This window comes from Cyrtonyx montezumae, unplaced genomic scaffold, assembly GCF_038088225.1.
Source record: "Cyrtonyx montezumae isolate F1298 unplaced genomic scaffold, pur_monq_1.0 scaffold_3, whole genome shotgun sequence".
In the NCBI taxonomy this organism is placed as follows: Eukaryota; Metazoa; Chordata; class Aves; order Galliformes; family Odontophoridae; genus Cyrtonyx; species Cyrtonyx montezumae.
The window spans coordinates 31549503-31569066 of NW_027072034.1; positions in this window are offsets into that span (position 1 = coordinate 31549503).

A 19564-nucleotide genomic window follows, 5' to 3' on the forward strand; every position below is an offset into this window, starting at 1 on the left:
TGGTTAGTCACACTGGTCTTTCATCACCTCCAGCCCTAAGCAAGTCATTGAGCTCCATTCATGCAATCAGGAAGCCAAAGCAATGTCACGTAGAGTCACTGCCCCCTCAGTCCCTGCTGAATGGCCACAGGAGTGCTGTGAGCAATCCTGGCCAACCCCTCAAGGACTTCCACCAGCCATTGCAGCAAGGTATTTGTTTGTGATTCGTGACTGACTGGAGAAACAACCTTCCCATTCTCCCCAGTTTTCTGCAACATTTGCTGTGTTATTTGGGTGGCTAATTTCTTCAGATTCAATTCACATATTTAGACACCTAGCACAAATGTCTTATTTAACAGATTCACCTGTATTGGTAACAAAACCTTTATGTACTTTTGCTGGAAGTGGATTTAATGAAGAAACATCAAGCGTTGTCCTTTGGGAGCATCATTTTGTTGGTAAAACTAAAAAGTAAAAAACAGGTGCACAGAGGGAGGTAGAATCTATATCTCTAAATTACTAGAAAATCACAGAGAAAAGAGGGAGGCTGAGGGCAGGATTAGCAAATGAATTTCCCTAACTCCTCTCATACAAAGAAGTGGGGGAATGTGGCTGGCCCTAAATCTGGGAATGGAAGGAAGGAGGCAGTAACTCTGCCCTGTGCTTTTTTGCAGCTTGCTTTGCTCCTTTCAGTGCCCTGACCCTGACAAACAGGAATCCCAAGCTAATCCCACCTGCTCAGAAGACTTAGAGTGCCAGAGCACCACTAGAAGGCTGAGTTTATTTGTTTGCTGCTGCTTGATGTTCTTCCCAGTGTTCTTTTTTTTTCAGAGAAGAGGACATGTCCCCATCAACATGCTTTGACAAATGAGTTTAATAACATTTCCATTCATTCAGTGCTTGCTAAGTGAGCAGCATAATCAGTATGTCTGATAAAGTGGTCAAGGGAGTTGTTCATGTGAAGGCAGACTCAGAAAAAATGGTTTGTATACAAGAAGAAATTTGGGTATGTTTTTAGGCATTTTTCCTACTATTCCACATGATGCAGTGCAGCCATTTAGAATATAAATGACTAATCAGATACAATTACAGATTTCTCTATTCATTTTTATTGAGTCTGAAGAAACAAATTGTATCTACTATAAAACAGAACCATAAACTATAGATAGATCTCACACAGCTCAGGCAGGTAAAGAGAGAAGACATCTCTTCATTTGATATATGTCTTGGAAGTATGCATCTCTTATTCATACATAGAAAAATGGTGCTTCAAGTTTTTAAGTACTCACTAGTTCAGATATTAGGATCATGAACCACGTATAAAATGCTAAACTTAATGCTTAGGGGAAACACATGCATATTGAAAACTTAGGATTGGTCAGAGAACCAGCTGAACTAGACTATTGAGCTATATAGGTGAGGAGCATGGCTCACATTGTTCACATAACTTTAAATTATAGCCCCAGTCAAAGCCATAGTTACTTTGTCATGTTTTCCTGTATAGCATCACTTATATCCACAGCAGCATATGAGCAGTAGTAATACAAGTGTTAGTGCAACACAAGTTAAGAACAACCTCATAAGGAAGTCCTCATGGGAGGAAGAAGCACACTTATAGGCACAGTGCACTGTCAGGTTTGGCAGACTGGTTGGTGGATACGTCTGGGGCTGTGAAGAGGAAGAGGCAGTGAGCACATCATTACTCTAGTGCTCACATTACAGCCTGAAACACACAGGCAGGAGGACCACAGCAACCCTCATCTGTGGTGCCAATGTAACTCACCAGTTTAATCTGAAACGCTCAGTCAACCCACAATATTTTGAGAAACAGAGGTTATTTAAACACCCACATTCTTACAGCCAGAGAAACAAAATACTATAACATAAACGCAGCTCATGGCCACTTGTAATGGACAAACATTCCCATTATTTCCCAAACCAGCCATTACATTCAGTACACTTTTCCCTGTTTGCTCTGGGCTCCTAAAAAAAGGGAAGAGCTCAGGAGAGGATGGGGCAACTGAGGAAATGAGATAAAAAAGCTATAGAAATTGAATTTCCTCACAATTATTCTTCTATAAGCTGTATACACTTTGCTTACTGAAAGAACTTTGAGGCCCGCGAGTTCTTACATTTTCAGTATACAACACTGTCAGGAACCTTTGCCTATGTTGTGACCATCCAAAAAAAAAGAAAAATAGCTGATACATTTACATCCTACATACCACCCTGAGCTACATAAAAGATAGAAAATACAAAACCCTTCCAAACATTATGCTAGTACCAGGTTCTTCAAGTAAACAAACCAACAAACTGGGTACAAATGATTTTAGATATATAAAGAAAAAGGACTTTGGTCTTCTGGGTGACTTTACTGTCTCTTTCAATGCAGTGCTTTATTGACTCTGCCTGGATAGGCCACATGTGAGTGCAAAAGAAACTAGTGAGGTAAGTGTTTTGGATACTTAGGCTAGAAAACATCAGCCTAAATATCAGTTGTAGCAGCCCTAATATAGTATTTTCCATACATACAATGCTGCTCACTGCTAGAGTTTCCCATGAGGCAGGGGCACTTTATATAGAGCTAGATTTAGGACAAAGAAATGATGGCGTAAAGCAGTTAGGAGTGTTGCCTTTGATCAGAAAGCAATTCATTACCAGAGATGAAATTCAGCACAAAGCTCCTGATTCTACTGCTCCCATCCGCTATCTCAACAGGAAGATAAACCATTTTACATTCATAAAATAAGAATTAAAATTCTTTTGCTTCAAGTGCTTTTGACAGTTCAGATGTATACAGAAAAAATAAACTCAGCCTTCAGTTTCTTACCTTATCTATAATCTAAATAATATCCATCCCTTAACTACTAACCCCACATATGTGTTATACAGCAGTGTGGGGACTAATAGCATTAGCTCTTGACAAGCAGAGATGGGTAATGTCTTACCTCCTTGCTCTAACAGAGCCAGCCTTTGGAGAGTTGGTTTTTAATCTCTTTCCTCTCTATTAAATGAACAGCTCAAATGAGATGAATTGCCTTGGAATCATTAATTTATTTTTTCTCCACAAGAGTCCTTTATAAAGATCTACTTCCCATCCCTGAAAGAAGAAAAAAAAACCCATCTAAATAAAAGCAAACAACAAACAGTAAAGCAGGAGCTGTGATTTATTCTGTCTGGTCCCTTCCGAGGGTTACAACAGCTGCAGTCTGCCAGGAAGGCATCTCAGAGTGCTGGGGAATCAGTGCTGCACTCAAAAGTGAAGAAGCATGGAGAATTTAGAGCCAAATTAGCTCTTTTCATTCAAAGGAAAGACAATGAATCATCACTTGTTTACACACAGTCTGTCTTACCCTGCTCTGTGCAGAGGGAGTGCTCTCACTCACCCACATATTGCTCTGCCTGACCTGTTCTTGTTCAGATTTTGCTATCAGATGTCCTCATCATCGACAACAAAAAGAACAAAATACAAGTTTGTAGTGTTTAAATTGACTCATCAAGAGTGTCAATTAAAAAAATTAAAAAAAAAAAGACACCTTAAGGTTGACCTGCTCAGAAGAAAGATTGTAAAACTTGTTATCCATATAGATTTTTCTCTTAGTTCATCTTATGCTTCTCTGTGTGGCCTTCAGCTCTACATCCCTGGAGTTAATTACCTTTAACACAATTTTGCTGTCCCCTCACTTTTACTGTTAAGTGTAAACTCTTTCATCATAAATTATGACCGCCATAAACTGAATCACAGAACTAAGATTATGATTATTGCTCCCGCCGATAATGAAAAAGTTATCTACCATACTGGAACAAATCCCACAGCCTTTTAAGTTTCCTGCATGAATAATCTGTTATGTCCCCAGTTTAAACCTTTACTAACAACATCTCCCAGTTTCGAGAGCCCTGAGAGTTTAGCAGAGTAGTTTTAATTTATTGCAGCCTAAAGATCTTTACAAGACCAGAAAAAAGAAGGCTCTTTGTCTAACCGCCAGGGAAGAGACAGCTGCAGGCCCATTACCCACCATGTTAGCAATCACTGCACTGGCTGATTATGCTCACAGGGGCTAAAGCTCCTCCCATGCTGTTGTTCTCTCTCTCCTTCCCTCACATCATCTCTTCTCGGTGACAGAAAACAATATTTTCAATATTTTCAACAAAATCTATTCCAGCCACCAGCCCATCCCCTGCCATGCCCACCGACCACACAGTGCCACATCCACACAGTTCTTAAATACCTGCAGGGATGGTGACTCCACCACCTCCCTAGGCAGGCTGTGCCAATTTATATTACAATTGTTGGCTGCTCGCATACTTCTGCAGTCTCCCCTACCAAGAAAATCCCATTGCTTGGATGGCTTGGAAAAGCATTGACTTCTACAGTTAGAAGAGGTATGCGCAACAACATCACTCAGATATAGAAGCAGTTGTAGAAACTTAATTATCATTATTATTAATTTATAGCAAGGCATTAATTCTACTGAAAACACTGGAGAGTGTGCCAGAAAAGGCGGATATGCCATCTACCTAAATTTCTTAGATCTCTTATAAGGATGGACAAAATGGATGGGAAAATTGCTTTGGGAAAATGTGTGAATAAAAGTAATATTTGAATAATTCATTTCTCTAGAATGGCCTCTCAAGTCTTTTTCCCATTTTAGTGATAAATGTACCATCCACTTGTGGCAGCCTATAGATGAGGATTGTATTAAAAGGTATTTAATCAGGAAGTGATTTCAAAAATTTCCCACTTTCCATGCTTTAGCAAGTATTTTTTACATAGCCTGATGTTATAGGAGTTGTAATAAGTATTCAACTTATTCAAGAACTTAGATCATTTTTAGACTATTTGCTACCTATTATTAGGACATCACCTTTGAAAGAACAGAACTTCAAACAAGGAAAGACACCCAGCTCCGCCACGAGATTTCTATGTAAAACAGGTCTGTGGAAAACAACACTGCAACAACTACTCTAAAATGCAGATGTAATGGAAACAGATCAGAACAGAACTGTGTTTTTAAATAGAGATGTCCCCAGAGAGGCATAGTTCTTGGGACTGCAGTATTCCAACATCTGTGCTTGGGGACAGAGATCAGCAAACCTCAAAAGCTGCTCCTAGAGACACAGATTCACACATCCACATTTGGGGCGAGGGTTGAGCAGAGACATCCATAGGATAAGAGCTCCTTTCCCAGGTTGAGTGGCAAATGCCACATCAACACCCACATCGTCAGGGAAGAGAGAGACACCACTCTTTTCCTTCCCCACAGCTGTCCCCTAGCACATAAGTGTCAAAAAATAAAGGCCAGGTCTTCAAATGCGGTCTTACACAAGAACTGCATTTTGAAAAATTTCTGAGCAAACTCAATTAGAATTCTATTTTCCCAAAGTAGAAGGGCAACAGTGTTACAAAAATAAAGCAAGAAAGATGAATTGGAATAAAACATTTGGGTGGAAACGCTGAGTTGTTGCCATGACTAAAGGGAGCTAATTTATTTGCTTATACATTCTTTGTAATCTCATCTTCTCCCATGTGACTGCCAATGACTCATAGTTTGTTTACTGATGAAGAAAACATGCTTTCCAAAATCTGTACATGGAGGCATCTTCTCCGGTCAGAGCACATTCCTCCCACACACAGAAGCAGGGACAGCCCCATGGACACTGCTCAGCATCTCTGAGGATCAGCAGGGCGGGGAGACATGGAGAGGGGCACCTGCGCAGCTGCTGCCCATAGGGTAGATAATTTAGGGTAGATAACACGGCTTGGGCTTGTTTGATTCTCCCACGGTGGTTTGGAGACTTTTCTGGACAGAAAAGTTGTGTAGTAGTGATACTAGGAGAGCCGTAAGGCCAATAGCTCAAAGTCAGTTCTAATGTGGTCTGCTACTCTAGGAGGATTCAAGCCTCCTGCAGACCTTCATAGGCATGGATGGCTTCTTGGGATTAACCAGGCTGGGCCATTTGTTATTTTGTCTGGTTGCACCATCAACTCTCTGCATGGGGCTGAACCAGGGAGAGAACTGTCTGATTCAATGGCACCATAATGTACAAGGCAAACTACTTAGAAATCCCAAAAGAAAACAAACCAAGGAAGTGCATAGTTTCTAGTTCACAGATTTCAACAAGCATGTTCCAGCTACTGTGCTCTATGCTCAAGCCAGTCTGCTGTACTTCTGGACTTCATATATGCCAGCTCAGACACAACCATTGGGAAATGCAGGTTCCTCTCCTCTCCTCTCCTCTCCTCTCCTCTCCTCTCCTCTCCTCTCCTCTCCTCTCCTCTCCTCTCCTCTCCTCTCCTCTCCTCTCCTCTCCTCTCCTCTCCTCTCCTCTCCTCTCCTCTCCTCTCCTCTCCTCTCCTCTCCTCTCCTCTCCTCTCCTCTCCTCTCCTCTCCTCTCCTCTCCTCTCCTCTCCTCTCCTCTCCTCTCCTCTCCTCTCCTCTCCTCTCCTCTCCTCTCCTCTCCTCTCCTCTCCTATAAAAATGAGCAGGAACTGGAATGGAAAGGTATTCCTGGGATGCTTCTTCAAGGTAGTAGACAAAATAGAAACATCTCAATTTTTAAAGAAAAGAGAATTGTGTAATTTTTGATAAAAATCCAGCAAGAATCATTGTGATAATCTGCCAACATCTCTGGAACGAGTGATGCTCTTTTGTAGGTGTGTCATGCAAAAAGCTGCTATGTGACTGTTTGTCTTTCAGAGGGGTTTGCTGAACCTGGCTCCAGGAGTTGCTGTTGGCTATACATGTTGCCCATAGCATGGCTGAGCACATCCTTCTTTTCCTGCTCCATGCCACAGTCCAGCCTGCAATTGGAGGAGATCAACAGACACTGTCATTAGATGCAGTGGCTTTGCATCACTTTAGGCCTGCACTTATTGAAAAAGAACAAGACTGCTTGTAGATAAACATATGAGATCATCAACCCACCCATTAATTAGAAAGGAGTGTTCTAATGCTGTGGCAGTAGTCATCTTAAGTGGATATAGAAGATCAGCTTCGTGGTAGGACTAAGTACAACAAGAAAGCTGTTAATGCCAGGAGGTAATCATAGAATCACCAAGGTTGGAAAAGACCTCAAAGATCATCCAGTCCAACTATCCACCTAACACCATTATTTCCCCACTAAACCATGTCCCCTAGTACAACATCTAAACATTTCTTGAACACCTCCAAAGATGGTGACTCTACCACCTTCCTAGGCAGCCTGTTCCAGCACCTGACCACTCTACCGGAGAAGAAATGTTTCCAAATATCCAACCCGAACCTCCCGTGGCACAACTTCAGGCTGTTCCCTCTAGTCCTATCACTACTTATGTGGGAGAAGAGGCTGATCCCCTCCTCTCCACAACCTCCTTTCTGGTCATTGTAGAGAGCTCTAAGATCACCTCTGAGCCTCCTCTTCTCCAGAATAAATAATCCCAGTTCCCTTAGCCACTCCTTGTGCTTCAAACCACTCTCCAGCTTCTTTGCCCTTCTCTGGTCATGTTCCAGGTTCTCATGTCTTTCTTGTACTGAGGAGCCCAGAAAATGCTGAACACAGTACTCGAGGTGCGGCCTCATCAGAGCTGAGTGCAAGGGGATGATCACTTCCCTGCTCTTGCTGGCAACACTATTTCTGATACAAGCCAGGATGCCACTGGCCTTCTTGGCCACCTCAGCACACTGCTGGCTCATGTTCAGCCAAGCATCGACCAATACCCATAGGTCTGTTTCCTCTACAGTCTTCCAGTCACTCTGCCCCAAGCCCATAGCACTGCCTGGGGTTGTGTTGGCTAAAGTGCAGGACCTGGCACTTAAATATTAGTCATATGTGAAGCTCTGAGAGATCTCTTAGAATATGAGGGCAGGCTGCTGTCTGGAAAACAAGCTGTGTGCTTCAGGCTCAGCCACAGCAAGTGCCTGAGACCACACATTCTGTTTGTGGTGGAGCCTTAGACTGGCCTTTGGTGGCCCACTTCGTGGTGCTGTCTCTTAGTTCCTTTAACTGTAATATCATAGATAAAGAAAGAGAAAGCCCCAAATTCAGAAGAATTTATATTTTTTTTTTTGTTTGAATGTAGAAAGCTAAATGAAAAATTGCAGCTTTTAAAGCTTTAGTCATGGGCACCAGAAAACCCCCTGGTGCCTCAGTTTTATCAGTGAAGCCTCCCCCAGGCAAATCCGTAGATGTAGCTCCTTCAGCAATGATGCTGCTGTTAGCAACACTTACATAGATTATTAACAATATTTTTAGTTAGGATCTTAGCCCAGACTGTTCTTGTAGTTGCTTTTTGTGTGTGTGTGTAAGGGGTTTTTTTTTGTTTGTTTGTTTTGTGGGTTTTTTTTCACAGCTGCAAAAGCAGGAAGCCCCATTGAGCACAGCACTTCAGGAAGGACACACAGGGTGCCAGCACATCCACTGACTTGGAGAAAGGCAATAAGGTGGTTTATGTCTTCTCATCTCTAAGCCTTTGCTTACATGAAGATTCAGATGGTCATGCAATTTGTCTGTCTCTAACCTAAAATTCTCCAGGGTGATAGTTTAGCTTCTAAAATATTTAGAAGCACACACCCACACATGGCCCATTTTTTTTAATAGGTTTATGTAGTTGTGTGCCTCATTTGCTTGTGCAGATTCTGTCATTGAATATTCAGATAATAAATGGACGTGTGAATGCGTGGATACACAGATACCAAACTCACTCTTTTCTCATCTTTATGTGAAAACAAGAGAAATGTCAAATCCATTTTGTCACACAGAGAGTAGACAACAGTCCATGCTTTTTAAAAGGAAATTGGGCACAGGAAGAGAAAAAAATCCAGTTACCCCACCACCAGATGCATTAAGCCAAAAATAAGTAGTTCTAAAAATATATGTACTGAAGCTGTAAGTGGGAACTATTCATAGTGGACGGTCACATTCTTGACCCCAGTCTGTGCTGGTTATAAGATAACTACACTAATTCCCAAGTTGCATTGAGAAGTGATGCACAAAAAGAAAAAAATAGTAACTCATTTCTAGAGTATTGTTTAAGTTAGACTTCACCACTTTCTTACCAGATAAATCTGCATTATAGGGACAGATGAAAATAATGTCATAATCAAGGTGCTCACAGAGCCTATTTGTGCATCTGCCAGAGCTGTGATTAGTGTTAAACTACAGCGTGAACATCTCACCACTGGGGTACAGTTAATAGCTGTGAGAGATCTCTTGCCTTACAACATGCTATTGCTCCCTCCATACACAAGAAGCAGGTTTTCCCTTCCTATAATTTCACAGATATCATCCTCATGGAACTCATGCTCAGATGTTCACCTTCATCTCTGCATACTGACCATCTTCCAGGGGCACTCAGCATCTATCTCAGAGGAATCCTCCCCCTCTCTTTGGCATTTTATTTACCTCACACCTCAGCAGGAGTGGTAGAGCCGCTATGTCATGTTTCAGAGCTGTTCGTGGAGGCTTTTCTCTGCTTCCCCTCTGATCAGGCACCCTGTGTCTCTACCAGCCATCTCTCCCCCAAAATGCAATAATGTCTTGCTCATGCCAGCCCCCTCCACACAGCCCCAAAGTGGAAGGAGCTGTGATTAGTTTCACACCAAGAAGACAGAAAATAGAGCAGGTCACAGGCTGGATCTACTGTGCTGTAGTATTTGTGATGGGGCATTTAGGTAATGATGTGGATTAAGCTTTTAAATAGAGCCACCTTTCTCTAGCAAACCCCTGTGCAAGACACAGAGGATGGAACCAATCTGGCAGGCTTAAAGGGAACAACAACCCATTGGGCTTTTTGCAGGGGGCTGGATTTCTTACAGACTCATCATTTGTGGCCACGCAGTGTTTCTAACTGCTGTCCCTGATAAGTGTTTTCACCGTGCCCATACAAAATCTGGCTGACATCACTTTAGACATGATTTTTAGCTGTCAATAGCCGTACTGATTTATTGTCTGCTGGGGGAATATGGTAGGAACTTTAACATATAGCTGGTGTGAAGAGCAGCATTTGGAGCTCTCACTTGGAGCTACCTCCTGCTCCAGGCTTTCAGCTCAGTTGGTTAATTGGAGTTACTTGGAGCACTTTGGGATACTTGAAACACGTCCCATCCTATCTGGCCTCCAGCTCTGAGCTCCAGAGGGACATGGGTTCCCTTATTTCCTGCAGCACATCCATCAGTTCCCAGCGTGTATCTCACATCTTCTGGGGCCATCGACCGATGTCTGCATGTAAGCAGCTGAATGAAGCCTTACATTGCTGCTGATTATAATGAGACATTCAATGCCTACATCACGCCTCCCTGATTAAACCAGCAAGTCGGATCTTCCCCATCTTAGTGTGCTTTCCCTTTTCTCTGACATGTAAGAAATAATAGGCAATTCAATAAAACTTCCTTCAATATTATGGATGAATTTAGTCAGGGCAGTTAATTTAACAAATATTTTTTTTGCACTCTTTTTTTATCAACAGTTAAAATGTTATCAATACTTCTTAATTGCCAGCACTCCATCTTCATTTTTCTTTCTACAAAGAAGTTTGAAAATAGTTCTGTATTATTCTTATTTCATAACAATTTATTTCACTTCCCTCTTTAGAAAGAGGTCTGTTTCCTCTTTGGTACAATATTCATTTTATCTGGTGCCCCTTTGGCTATCTTAACTCATTCCGTTTTCTTGCTGTTTTTGTATTTTCCCGTGGACTTTAATCAAGTCTGACAGGCAGCCTTTCTAAAGCACACAGGCAGATTCTGTCTCCATTTTGTTTTCTCTATCAGAAGGACTGCAGGCAGAAATGCTGCGAATGAGGTTTCTTTTAGAGTTCTCCAACTTTCCTATAAACTCATATTTTGTTTGATTGTTCAAGTGCTCCACTGCACCACGGTCACTAGTTTTATTAATAGCTTTCCAATTCGATTCCACACCTCTTTCCTCAGGTATTAAACATCTAATAATGGTTATCAGCAGCCGACTCCTATACAGATATTTTTTTGTTTTAGCTATATTTGAACTTGACTCACTGTGCGAAACAGCATCAAAATGTCCTAGCACTTTCACATACCTAATTCCCTTTCATTGGACAGAAATAACTCAAGGCTGACAATTTCTTTGAAAGAATTTCGGCTGCACCAAACCCAAAAGCACTAGGAACTCTATCAGCTTTTCTGTATACAGCTATGTGATACTGTTTAAAAAAAAGTGCATTGGAGGTCAAGGAAGCATGGAAGTTAGCTTTTATTTTGTAATTGGGTCCTCTGAGAATACAGGCCATCCTTCTATGCTTTTTACAGCACTGGGGAGATAAAGAGAGATAAGAGGGAAGAAAGGGAGAGAAAAAAGGAGGAAAGGGAGGAAGAAAGGGATGGAGGGAGGAAGAGAAGGAGAGAGGGACTGAGGAAGGAGGAAAGAGGGAAAGGGAGAGAGGGAGGGAGGAGGGAGGGAAAGAGGGAAGGAAGGAAGGAAAAGGAAGGAGGGAAGGAAGGGAAGGAAGGGAAGGAAGGGAAGGAAGGGAAGGAGGGAAGGAGGGAAGGAGGGAAGGGGGGAAAGGGGGAAGGGGGGAAAGGGGGAAGGGGGGAGGGGGGAGGGGGGAAGGGGGGAAGGGGGGAAGAGAGGGAAAGAGGGAAGAGAGGAAAGGAAGGAAAGGAAGGAAAGGAAGGAAAGGAAGGAAGGAGGGAAAGGAAGGAAAGGAAGGAAAGGAAGGAAAGGAAGGAAAGGAAGGAAAGGAAGGAAAGGAAGGAAAGGAAGGAAAGGAAGGAAAGGAAGGAAAGGAAGGAAAGGAAGGAAAGAGGAGAGGGAGGGAGGGAGGGAGGGAGGGAGGGAGGGAGGGAGGGAGGGAGAAGGGCTGGTGCTTTTTATTTTCTGAATCATGATGCAGCTGTGCCCATAGCTAAGCAATGCCTTATATTTGCAGTAGCTGTAGTTGTCGTTCCAAAGATATCCCTCTGAGGTAGGGTGCCCTCTGGACCCAGTATTCCCAAGCACTGAGGTTGTAAGCCCTGGGATGGCTGAGACTCCTTTCCCTGAAGCTGGGCTCTTGCTTTTCTACCACATGTTCCCCTTACCCATTCTTCACGTCCCCTGTTAAAAAGAACCACATACTCTGAAAGCTCCTTTTCTTATCTGATTGCACACTACTCCATCAGTATCACTGGTCCCATCAGTGCCTTCTGAGATATCTGTGCTGCAAGTGGCCTGATGCAAGTACCTTGCATGTAGGAAAAGAATAAAATTAGGGGTTTGGTAGCTATGAAAACTAATAGCAGCTTTGTGCTGGGAGCCCTGGATAGAGGCAATATGAAGATGAAAAGATAGGAAAACACCATCTTCTCACAGTAAATCAATACTGTTAATATAACTAAGACCTTCTCTAAAGGCAAGGGCACAAATTTCCAACATTAGCTGTTGTCATAACAAGTGGTTCCTACTGTTCACATTTTTAAAATTGACCTTTTCATCTTTTCTTACTGCCATGGAGATCAATAATCTTATGCATGAGCAGAGTTACTGGTATCTGCAGGATGTCCAGAGGATAAAAAATGATGCTGTGGTACTTACTGCACTGCCTGCCTGAGCACGTGCCTGCAAGTGTCCTACAGCAACCTGGATAAAGTTTTTTTCAGTGGGGCAGAGACAGAAAATAAGAAAACTCATCATAATTCATTCTACATAATTAATAAGCTATGATAGAAGCTTGGTGAAACAACATTTGCAGTAATGCAGGCTTTAAAAATAGGTTGTATAATTCCCTCCATATTTTCGGTTTCAGTCTACATTCATGCAGAATGTTATGCAAATACATAATCATATCCCTTACTCCCACACACATGCACTTATAGGAAGGCTCGTTGATACATACAGGAATAAAAGACACATACCCATGCAAAGGAAGCCGAAGAGAGCTGGTTTACATTCAACCACTTCCTCCAAGATCAAGATTGGTGTGTCTGTCTCTAACAGTAAGAAATCAGATGAAGGTGGCAGGAGACCCACATGGATGAGCAAAGAGCTCATGGGAAACTTCAAATGGATAAAGAACGTGTACGGAATGTAGAAAAGGGGTCTAACCTCTTGAGATGAACATAGGAACCCAGTGAGGCCGCAACTGGAGTACTGTGTCCAGTTCTGGGTTCCTCAGTTCAAGAAACTATGCAGACAGAGAGGGTCCAGCAAAGAGCCACAAAGGTGATGATTGGCCTGGAGCATCCCTCTTATGAGGAAAGAAGCTTCCCAGAGATGTTGTAGAGTCTCCTTCTCTGGAGACATTCAAGACCCACTTGGATGCCCACCTGTGCAACTTGGGCTAGGGAGCTGCTTTGGCAGGGGGTTGGACTCATTGATCTCTAGAGGTTCCTTCCAACCCCTATGATTCTGTGATTCTGTGAGTTGAGGAATTTCAGTATAATAATAAGTATTTACATTATTTTCATCATTCTTTTCAGTTGCACATATGTTTACGTTTTGTGCCTTCATAAGATATCATGTGAACACAGTGATGTCCATGTACTAAACTGCAGAGACTTGGGGTGAATGAACACTGCTGGTGAGAAACATGATGTACACGTTCAGGTACTTCCCCATTACATACAAACAGTCAAAATATTTTTATCATCCCTCAGTATATATCACTGAGAAATTGGTTCCAAGGCAATTGTAGTCTCTACTTTTTAGACGATACGTTTATAAAGGGAGAAAATGGGGGAAAAGAGGAAGGGAAGTATTTTCAGTGAAGCTCTTTGTTATAAAGATTACAGTGCATAGAAAATCTATTGTATAGATATAGTGACAGGATCATACAGATAGATACACTGTCCTACATCTGAAATCTCAGTCCAATATATGTATATACATACACTTTACAAATCCATTTTTTCGTATATTTGCTTGTACATGCACATTGATGCAGATATATATACATGGTGTATAAATGCCAGCCCAACCACAGAACTTTTGCAAGGGGAAGAGGGAATCTAACACCGAAGTGCCAAACAAAATGGGGCAGGCAGCTTAAGCAACATGCCTGCAGCTCACCTCAAACATGAGGGCAGGTTTCTGCCAGCAGCGCCTCACAGGCGGGTGTGCTGTGCAAGCAGCATCAGCTTCAGCAGAATGGGGATAAAGTCATTGAAATCACTGACACAGCTTCTCTGCTAGAAAAAGCCCCGTGGTGGACCAAAGAAAACCCCTCAGCCAATTTATTTCCTCATCACATCCTAATACGCACCACTGTCATGTCTTGGAAGAAATTCAGGGCTTTCTCCTGCAAGAAATTGCAGAAAGGAGGATAAATTGCTTCATCTTTGGCACAAGTGGAGCAGGCCTTCTGTCATATCCCCAAAGCTGCCCGAGGAGAGGATTTTCTTTGCATTCACTCAGGCAATTATTTCACACTGAACGAGGAGCAGAAACATTTCTGTTTTGCTTTTGAGCCTCCTCCAGGGTCCTCTGTTGTGAGTGCCCAGAGCCTGCTGCCTTGGGACTGGGTTGAGGGCTACCTTCTGTGTGCTGCCCCTGCCTCCCTGAGGTCGCATCTTTCTCACCAGTTCATAAAAAGGCAGTGGGACAGCCAACAGAGACTCCCTCCACAGAGTGGCAGTTTTATTTCTCAGCTACGCTCAGCTTCCCTCTGAATCCATGGTATTGCTGGCATTAAAGGCACAGCCCTTGGTACTAGGGATGGTACTAACATTATCTGGGGGACAACTGAATTTCAATTTGGTATAGCGACAATTTGTTTTGCCATCTCTCTGCTTTTATTTGCAGGCATCAGATTTTCAGATTTACTGGAGCACACCCACAGTGAATACTGTTTCCTGCAACTTTTATTATTCTAAAGAATGGATCCCAGCAGAACATTAGAAAAATAGAACTGGACATGTAAATTTTATGGCCTGAATCCACCCAGCTCTAATTGAAATAAATACTTGGATGGTTCAGTTCCACTTAAATGAAACTCATACTGATTGTGAGGGTGACAAATATTATATATACATATAAGTACATACATAAAGATTTATCAATTCTTTGTATCTCTGAATCTTCACCAGAATTTTCACATCACTTTGTAGCTTTGGAAAGTGGGACCATTCTCATTTTTGCTACATTCCCATGTAGCATAGATATTCATAGAATCATAGAATTGTTTGAGTTGGAAGGGATCTTTAAAAGCCATCTAGTCTAACTCCCCTGTAATGAACAGGGACATCACAGCAAGATTGGGTTGCTCAGAGCCCTCTCCAGCCCGACCTTGAGTGTCTCCAGGGATGGGGTTTCTAGCACTTCTCAAGGCAACCTGTGCCAGTGCCTCACTGTAAAAAACTTACTTATATCCAGTTTAAATCACAGAATTGAAGGCATTGGAAGGGACCTCTAGAGATCGAGTCCAGCCCCTTACTAAATCAGGTTCCATCCAGCAGGTCACACTGATAGGCATCCAGACAGATCTTGAATTTCTCCATAAAGGAAGATGTCACAATCTCTCTGGGCAGCCTGTCCTAGTGCTCTGTCACTTTGATAGTCCCCCTTTTGATAATGAAAGGCTGCTCTCAGGTCTCCCTGGATCCTTCTCCTCTACAGGCTGAACAGCCCCAGCTCTCTCAGCCTGTCCTCATAAGAGAGGTTTTCCATCACTTGGATAGAATCATAGAATCACAGAATCATAGGGTTTGGAAGGGACCTCAAGAGATCATTGAGTCCAACCCTCCCACCAAAGCAGGCTCCCTACACCAGGTTGCACAGGTAGGCATCCAGGCGGGTCTTGAATATCTCCAGAGAAGGAGATTCCACACCCCCCCTGTGCAGCCTGTGCCAGTGCTCCGTCACCCTCACCATAAAGAAGTTCTTGCTCATATTCATGCAGAACCTCCTGTGCTGCAGTTTCTGCTCATTTCCCCTTGTCCTGTCTCCACACACTGCTGAAAAAAGTCTGGCCTCGCCACTTTGTCCCCCACACCTCAGATATTTTTTGTGGCTCTCCTCTGGTCACGTTCCAACATGTCTGTCTCTCCTGTACTCTCCTGTGCTGAGTACTCCAGGTGAGGCCTCACCAGCGCAGAGTAGAGGGGCAGGATCTCTTCCTTCTCCCTGCTGACCACACTTCTTTTGATGTAGTCCAGGATATGGTTGGCTTCCTGGGTTGTAAGAGCACACTGCTGGCTCATGTCCAGCTTGCCATCCACCAGTACCCCTAAGTCTTTTTTGGCAGGGCTGTGCTCCATCCTTACATCCCCTAGCTTGAACTGACAGCAGGGGTTGCCACAGCCCAGGTGCAAGACATTGCATTTGGATTTATTGAACCTCATGAAGTTCACCTGGGCCCACTGTTTGAGTCCATTTTTACCTGAAGGACAGCATCTGAATGATTTCCACATCGCTTTTAAGCATAGTAATTAGTTTCATGCTATGTTGAAAGCACTTGGGGCAGAGCTCAGGGAGGGGGGTGGTATTGTTGCTCTATTTTCATGGAATGAAAGTGGAGCAGATTTGGATATCTGTGTGCAGTTACAGAGATGGCAGCATTTTTGCCATGAGTAGTTCACGTGGGAGTGGAGTGGGCGCCATTTTTTGGCTGTTTCCAGGTGCATTCTACACCCACATGCACAAAGCTAACTGCACAGAGAAAACAGGTTTCTGGTAGAGAGTTGTGAAGAGTGACTGGAAGTTTTAGGGAGCCTTGTATGTAAAATAGGTGAAAGATTTCCCAAGACATGAAGCTTTGTATGGACATTTCTGAGCAATTCTTTCACCCCGGTGAGGTAATGGCATGCCATTGCAGCCCAGCAAACAACACAGCCCCTGCTCTGCCTGGGCACAGCACCCACAGAGCTCAAACGGGACAGCACAAGGTACAAAAAATGCGTGACTATAAAACATCAGCCGAAAGAGAAAAGATAGGTTTAGGAAACAATTAAGCTGCTTAAAAGCTTTGTGAGACTCTTGAGGGGCAAAAAAAAATGAAAGGAAAATGTTCTCACAGCTCTCAGCGGAGGAGAGAGGTTTGTGCAGCTCTGTCTTGCCTTGCTGTTCCACTGACATTTTGCAGATGTGAGCTCACCTTTGTTTAAGGTCAATTTACCGGTGCTTGAAGTTGCTAATCCTGCTGAGTAGTCAGGCCCCAAATGAGCCTCATCCCGAAGGGAGCTGTCAAGCAACGCTTCCCTGCTTAACTGATTAAGACCTGTTCCCAGTTTTTCACCAGCAATTGATGGATCTAGTAGTTGTCTTCCCCGCGTAAGGTAGATCAATTGACAAGAAAACTATTTAATGGCAAAGCTTCTAAATGCTTGTCTAAGTTCTTTTTGCATTTTAATAGTGGAGACAAGTTATTCAATCAAGCATGGCACTTCGCGCCACGGTGTCAAGTTGAAACATATCAGCCTCTCTGAAGAAAATGCTTCAGGTCATATTGTGGACAGAACAACCCGAGACACATTTAATGTGACAGGCTATGTCATCCAGTATCTATAAGTTTGGGTTGAAAGCAAGCTTGCAGAGGTACTCTAAAATGCCATCTGAGCTTGGAAGCACATAGATTAATTTGCTGGTTTAATCCCTTAAAGGCACTTCTGTGGCTGCACAAGTGGGGTAAGGGTGCAGCTGGGCAGCTGGTGCCACGTGGCAGCCCCAGAACTGTTGTCCGCTCAGTTCAGTTCAGAGCTGCAGACTTTGCTTCAACTCTGTGCAAGCATTTCTCTGGTAGTAGTTTTGTCAGGTAATGCCTTCTCACAAGGTTCCTGCGTTTTCCCTACCTTTACTAATTGCAAGCACGGTAGACTACACTCTTGCTGAAAAGAATAATCTGTTTCTAAGTCACTGCTCTGACACATTTATGAATTTGGCATGGAGATAATATATTAATATGGAAAGTTTTCGAACATAGTCTCATTTCCCTAAATTAAAAATGCTGCTCATAATGAAATCTGACTGATTTTATACATTTTTTTTTTCATTTTGGGAATGTACCAAACTTTCCAGCTCAGAAAGAGGCAGTTCACATTTTGTCTTCAAATGGTTCACATTTTGTCTAGACCGAGCAGTATTTCAGTTCAAGGAAATTCCATTTGATTTGTTGTAGTAATGGCTCACAGAGAAGATGACATAACCTGGTCTACTTTGAGGTACTCAGAGCAAAAAGTAGGCTGACTCTAAGGTGAGAAATTATACTCCCTTAATTCCATCCTGCTTCTCTTGTTCAAGCCAAGCAGTCGTTTCAAAACTGAGCTTTTCATGCTTAAGAGGCTGCCACCTGCACAGGGTTAAGAAAAGCAGGAGAAACCAGCCTGTTGTGCACTGAGTTGTTTGTCTTTCGGGAGTTCACTAATAGCAGAACTGCTCTTCACTACTCTGTCTTTCTTGCAGAAGAAGAGCAAAGTAAAAGCAATCCTGCAGCAAGATCACATGTTGCCCTTGGGATTTTCACCTTTCCTCATCATACCTGTTTGTCTGAGGCAGACCGTGCTTTCTAGTCTTTCATGTTTGTGGGCAGTCTGAACTAAAGACCTCACAATGCAGGCAGTTGTAAAGCTGCAAGCTGTTAGAGAGCACCATCTATTGCACTGCTTTTAATCACAATGTTTTTCTGCCTTTAACCATCTTTCCCTGGCACTGAAGTTTGTTAATAGAAGCTGTCTTGCCTTTTAAGCATTAACATGAAATTTATTGGCTTGAGAGACAGGATAAGGCTAGTTAGCATATGATACAGCACTCATATCTATCTAATTGAAAATGATCATAATTTCCCTGAAAATTTAGCTGACAAAAGAAACCAAATAGCCCTTTCATGGTGACCCAGCTATTTTACTCATGAGATACAGTACAATAACAAGTGCAGAAAGGACTGCTCTATTACCAGTGATCGGAGGCTGATGCTCCAGCTGAGCCTGCTGCTATGCTCCAACCACCCTCTAGATCAGGACTGCCACGTGTACCACTTAATAAGGCTTCTTACACTGAAGTTTTGTCAGCCTCAGACTCCTGTGGTGCACCAGCTGTCTCAGTATTTACTCTGATTCACAACAGAAAAAAAGTTAAGGCTACCAGAAAAATGACCAGATAACTTGCTATTTTTGCACACATAACAGCTGCAGCTATGTTCCCTTCAAGGCATGAAAACTGATCTGGAAATGAATTCGGGGTTTATAAAAAAAAGGTTTTCTATGTTTGAAGTAAAAGAGGGTGGAAGAGTAAATAAAGTGGCTGAATCACTTCCCTAACATTCACTGTGTGGTTCTCTCAGTCTTCTTTGGATGGGAAAAGTGAAAGGCAATGGTTTGAACATCATCTAAGAACATGTCGCCCAGCTGGGTGCAGGCAGGTGTGCTCCTCTTCCACCTGCATTTGAGAATATGCAAAGTGAAGGCACTCATCCGCACCTGTTTGTATAGACAGATCCTAGGTTTTGAAGCTTGAAATTCGGTCTCAAAATAATCCCTTCTGTGCTGAACAGATGTTTGAGAAGTTTCATATAGCTCAACGAAGAAGAGCAGCTCTGAAAGTTAGGTAACACATTAAAACAGATTGCTGGGCTAGGGCTGTCAGTTCAGTCCAAGTGCACACACAAACCCTGTACGTTCAGCTCACCTGTCTTGTGACATCATTATACAGCCATGACCTAGCAAGT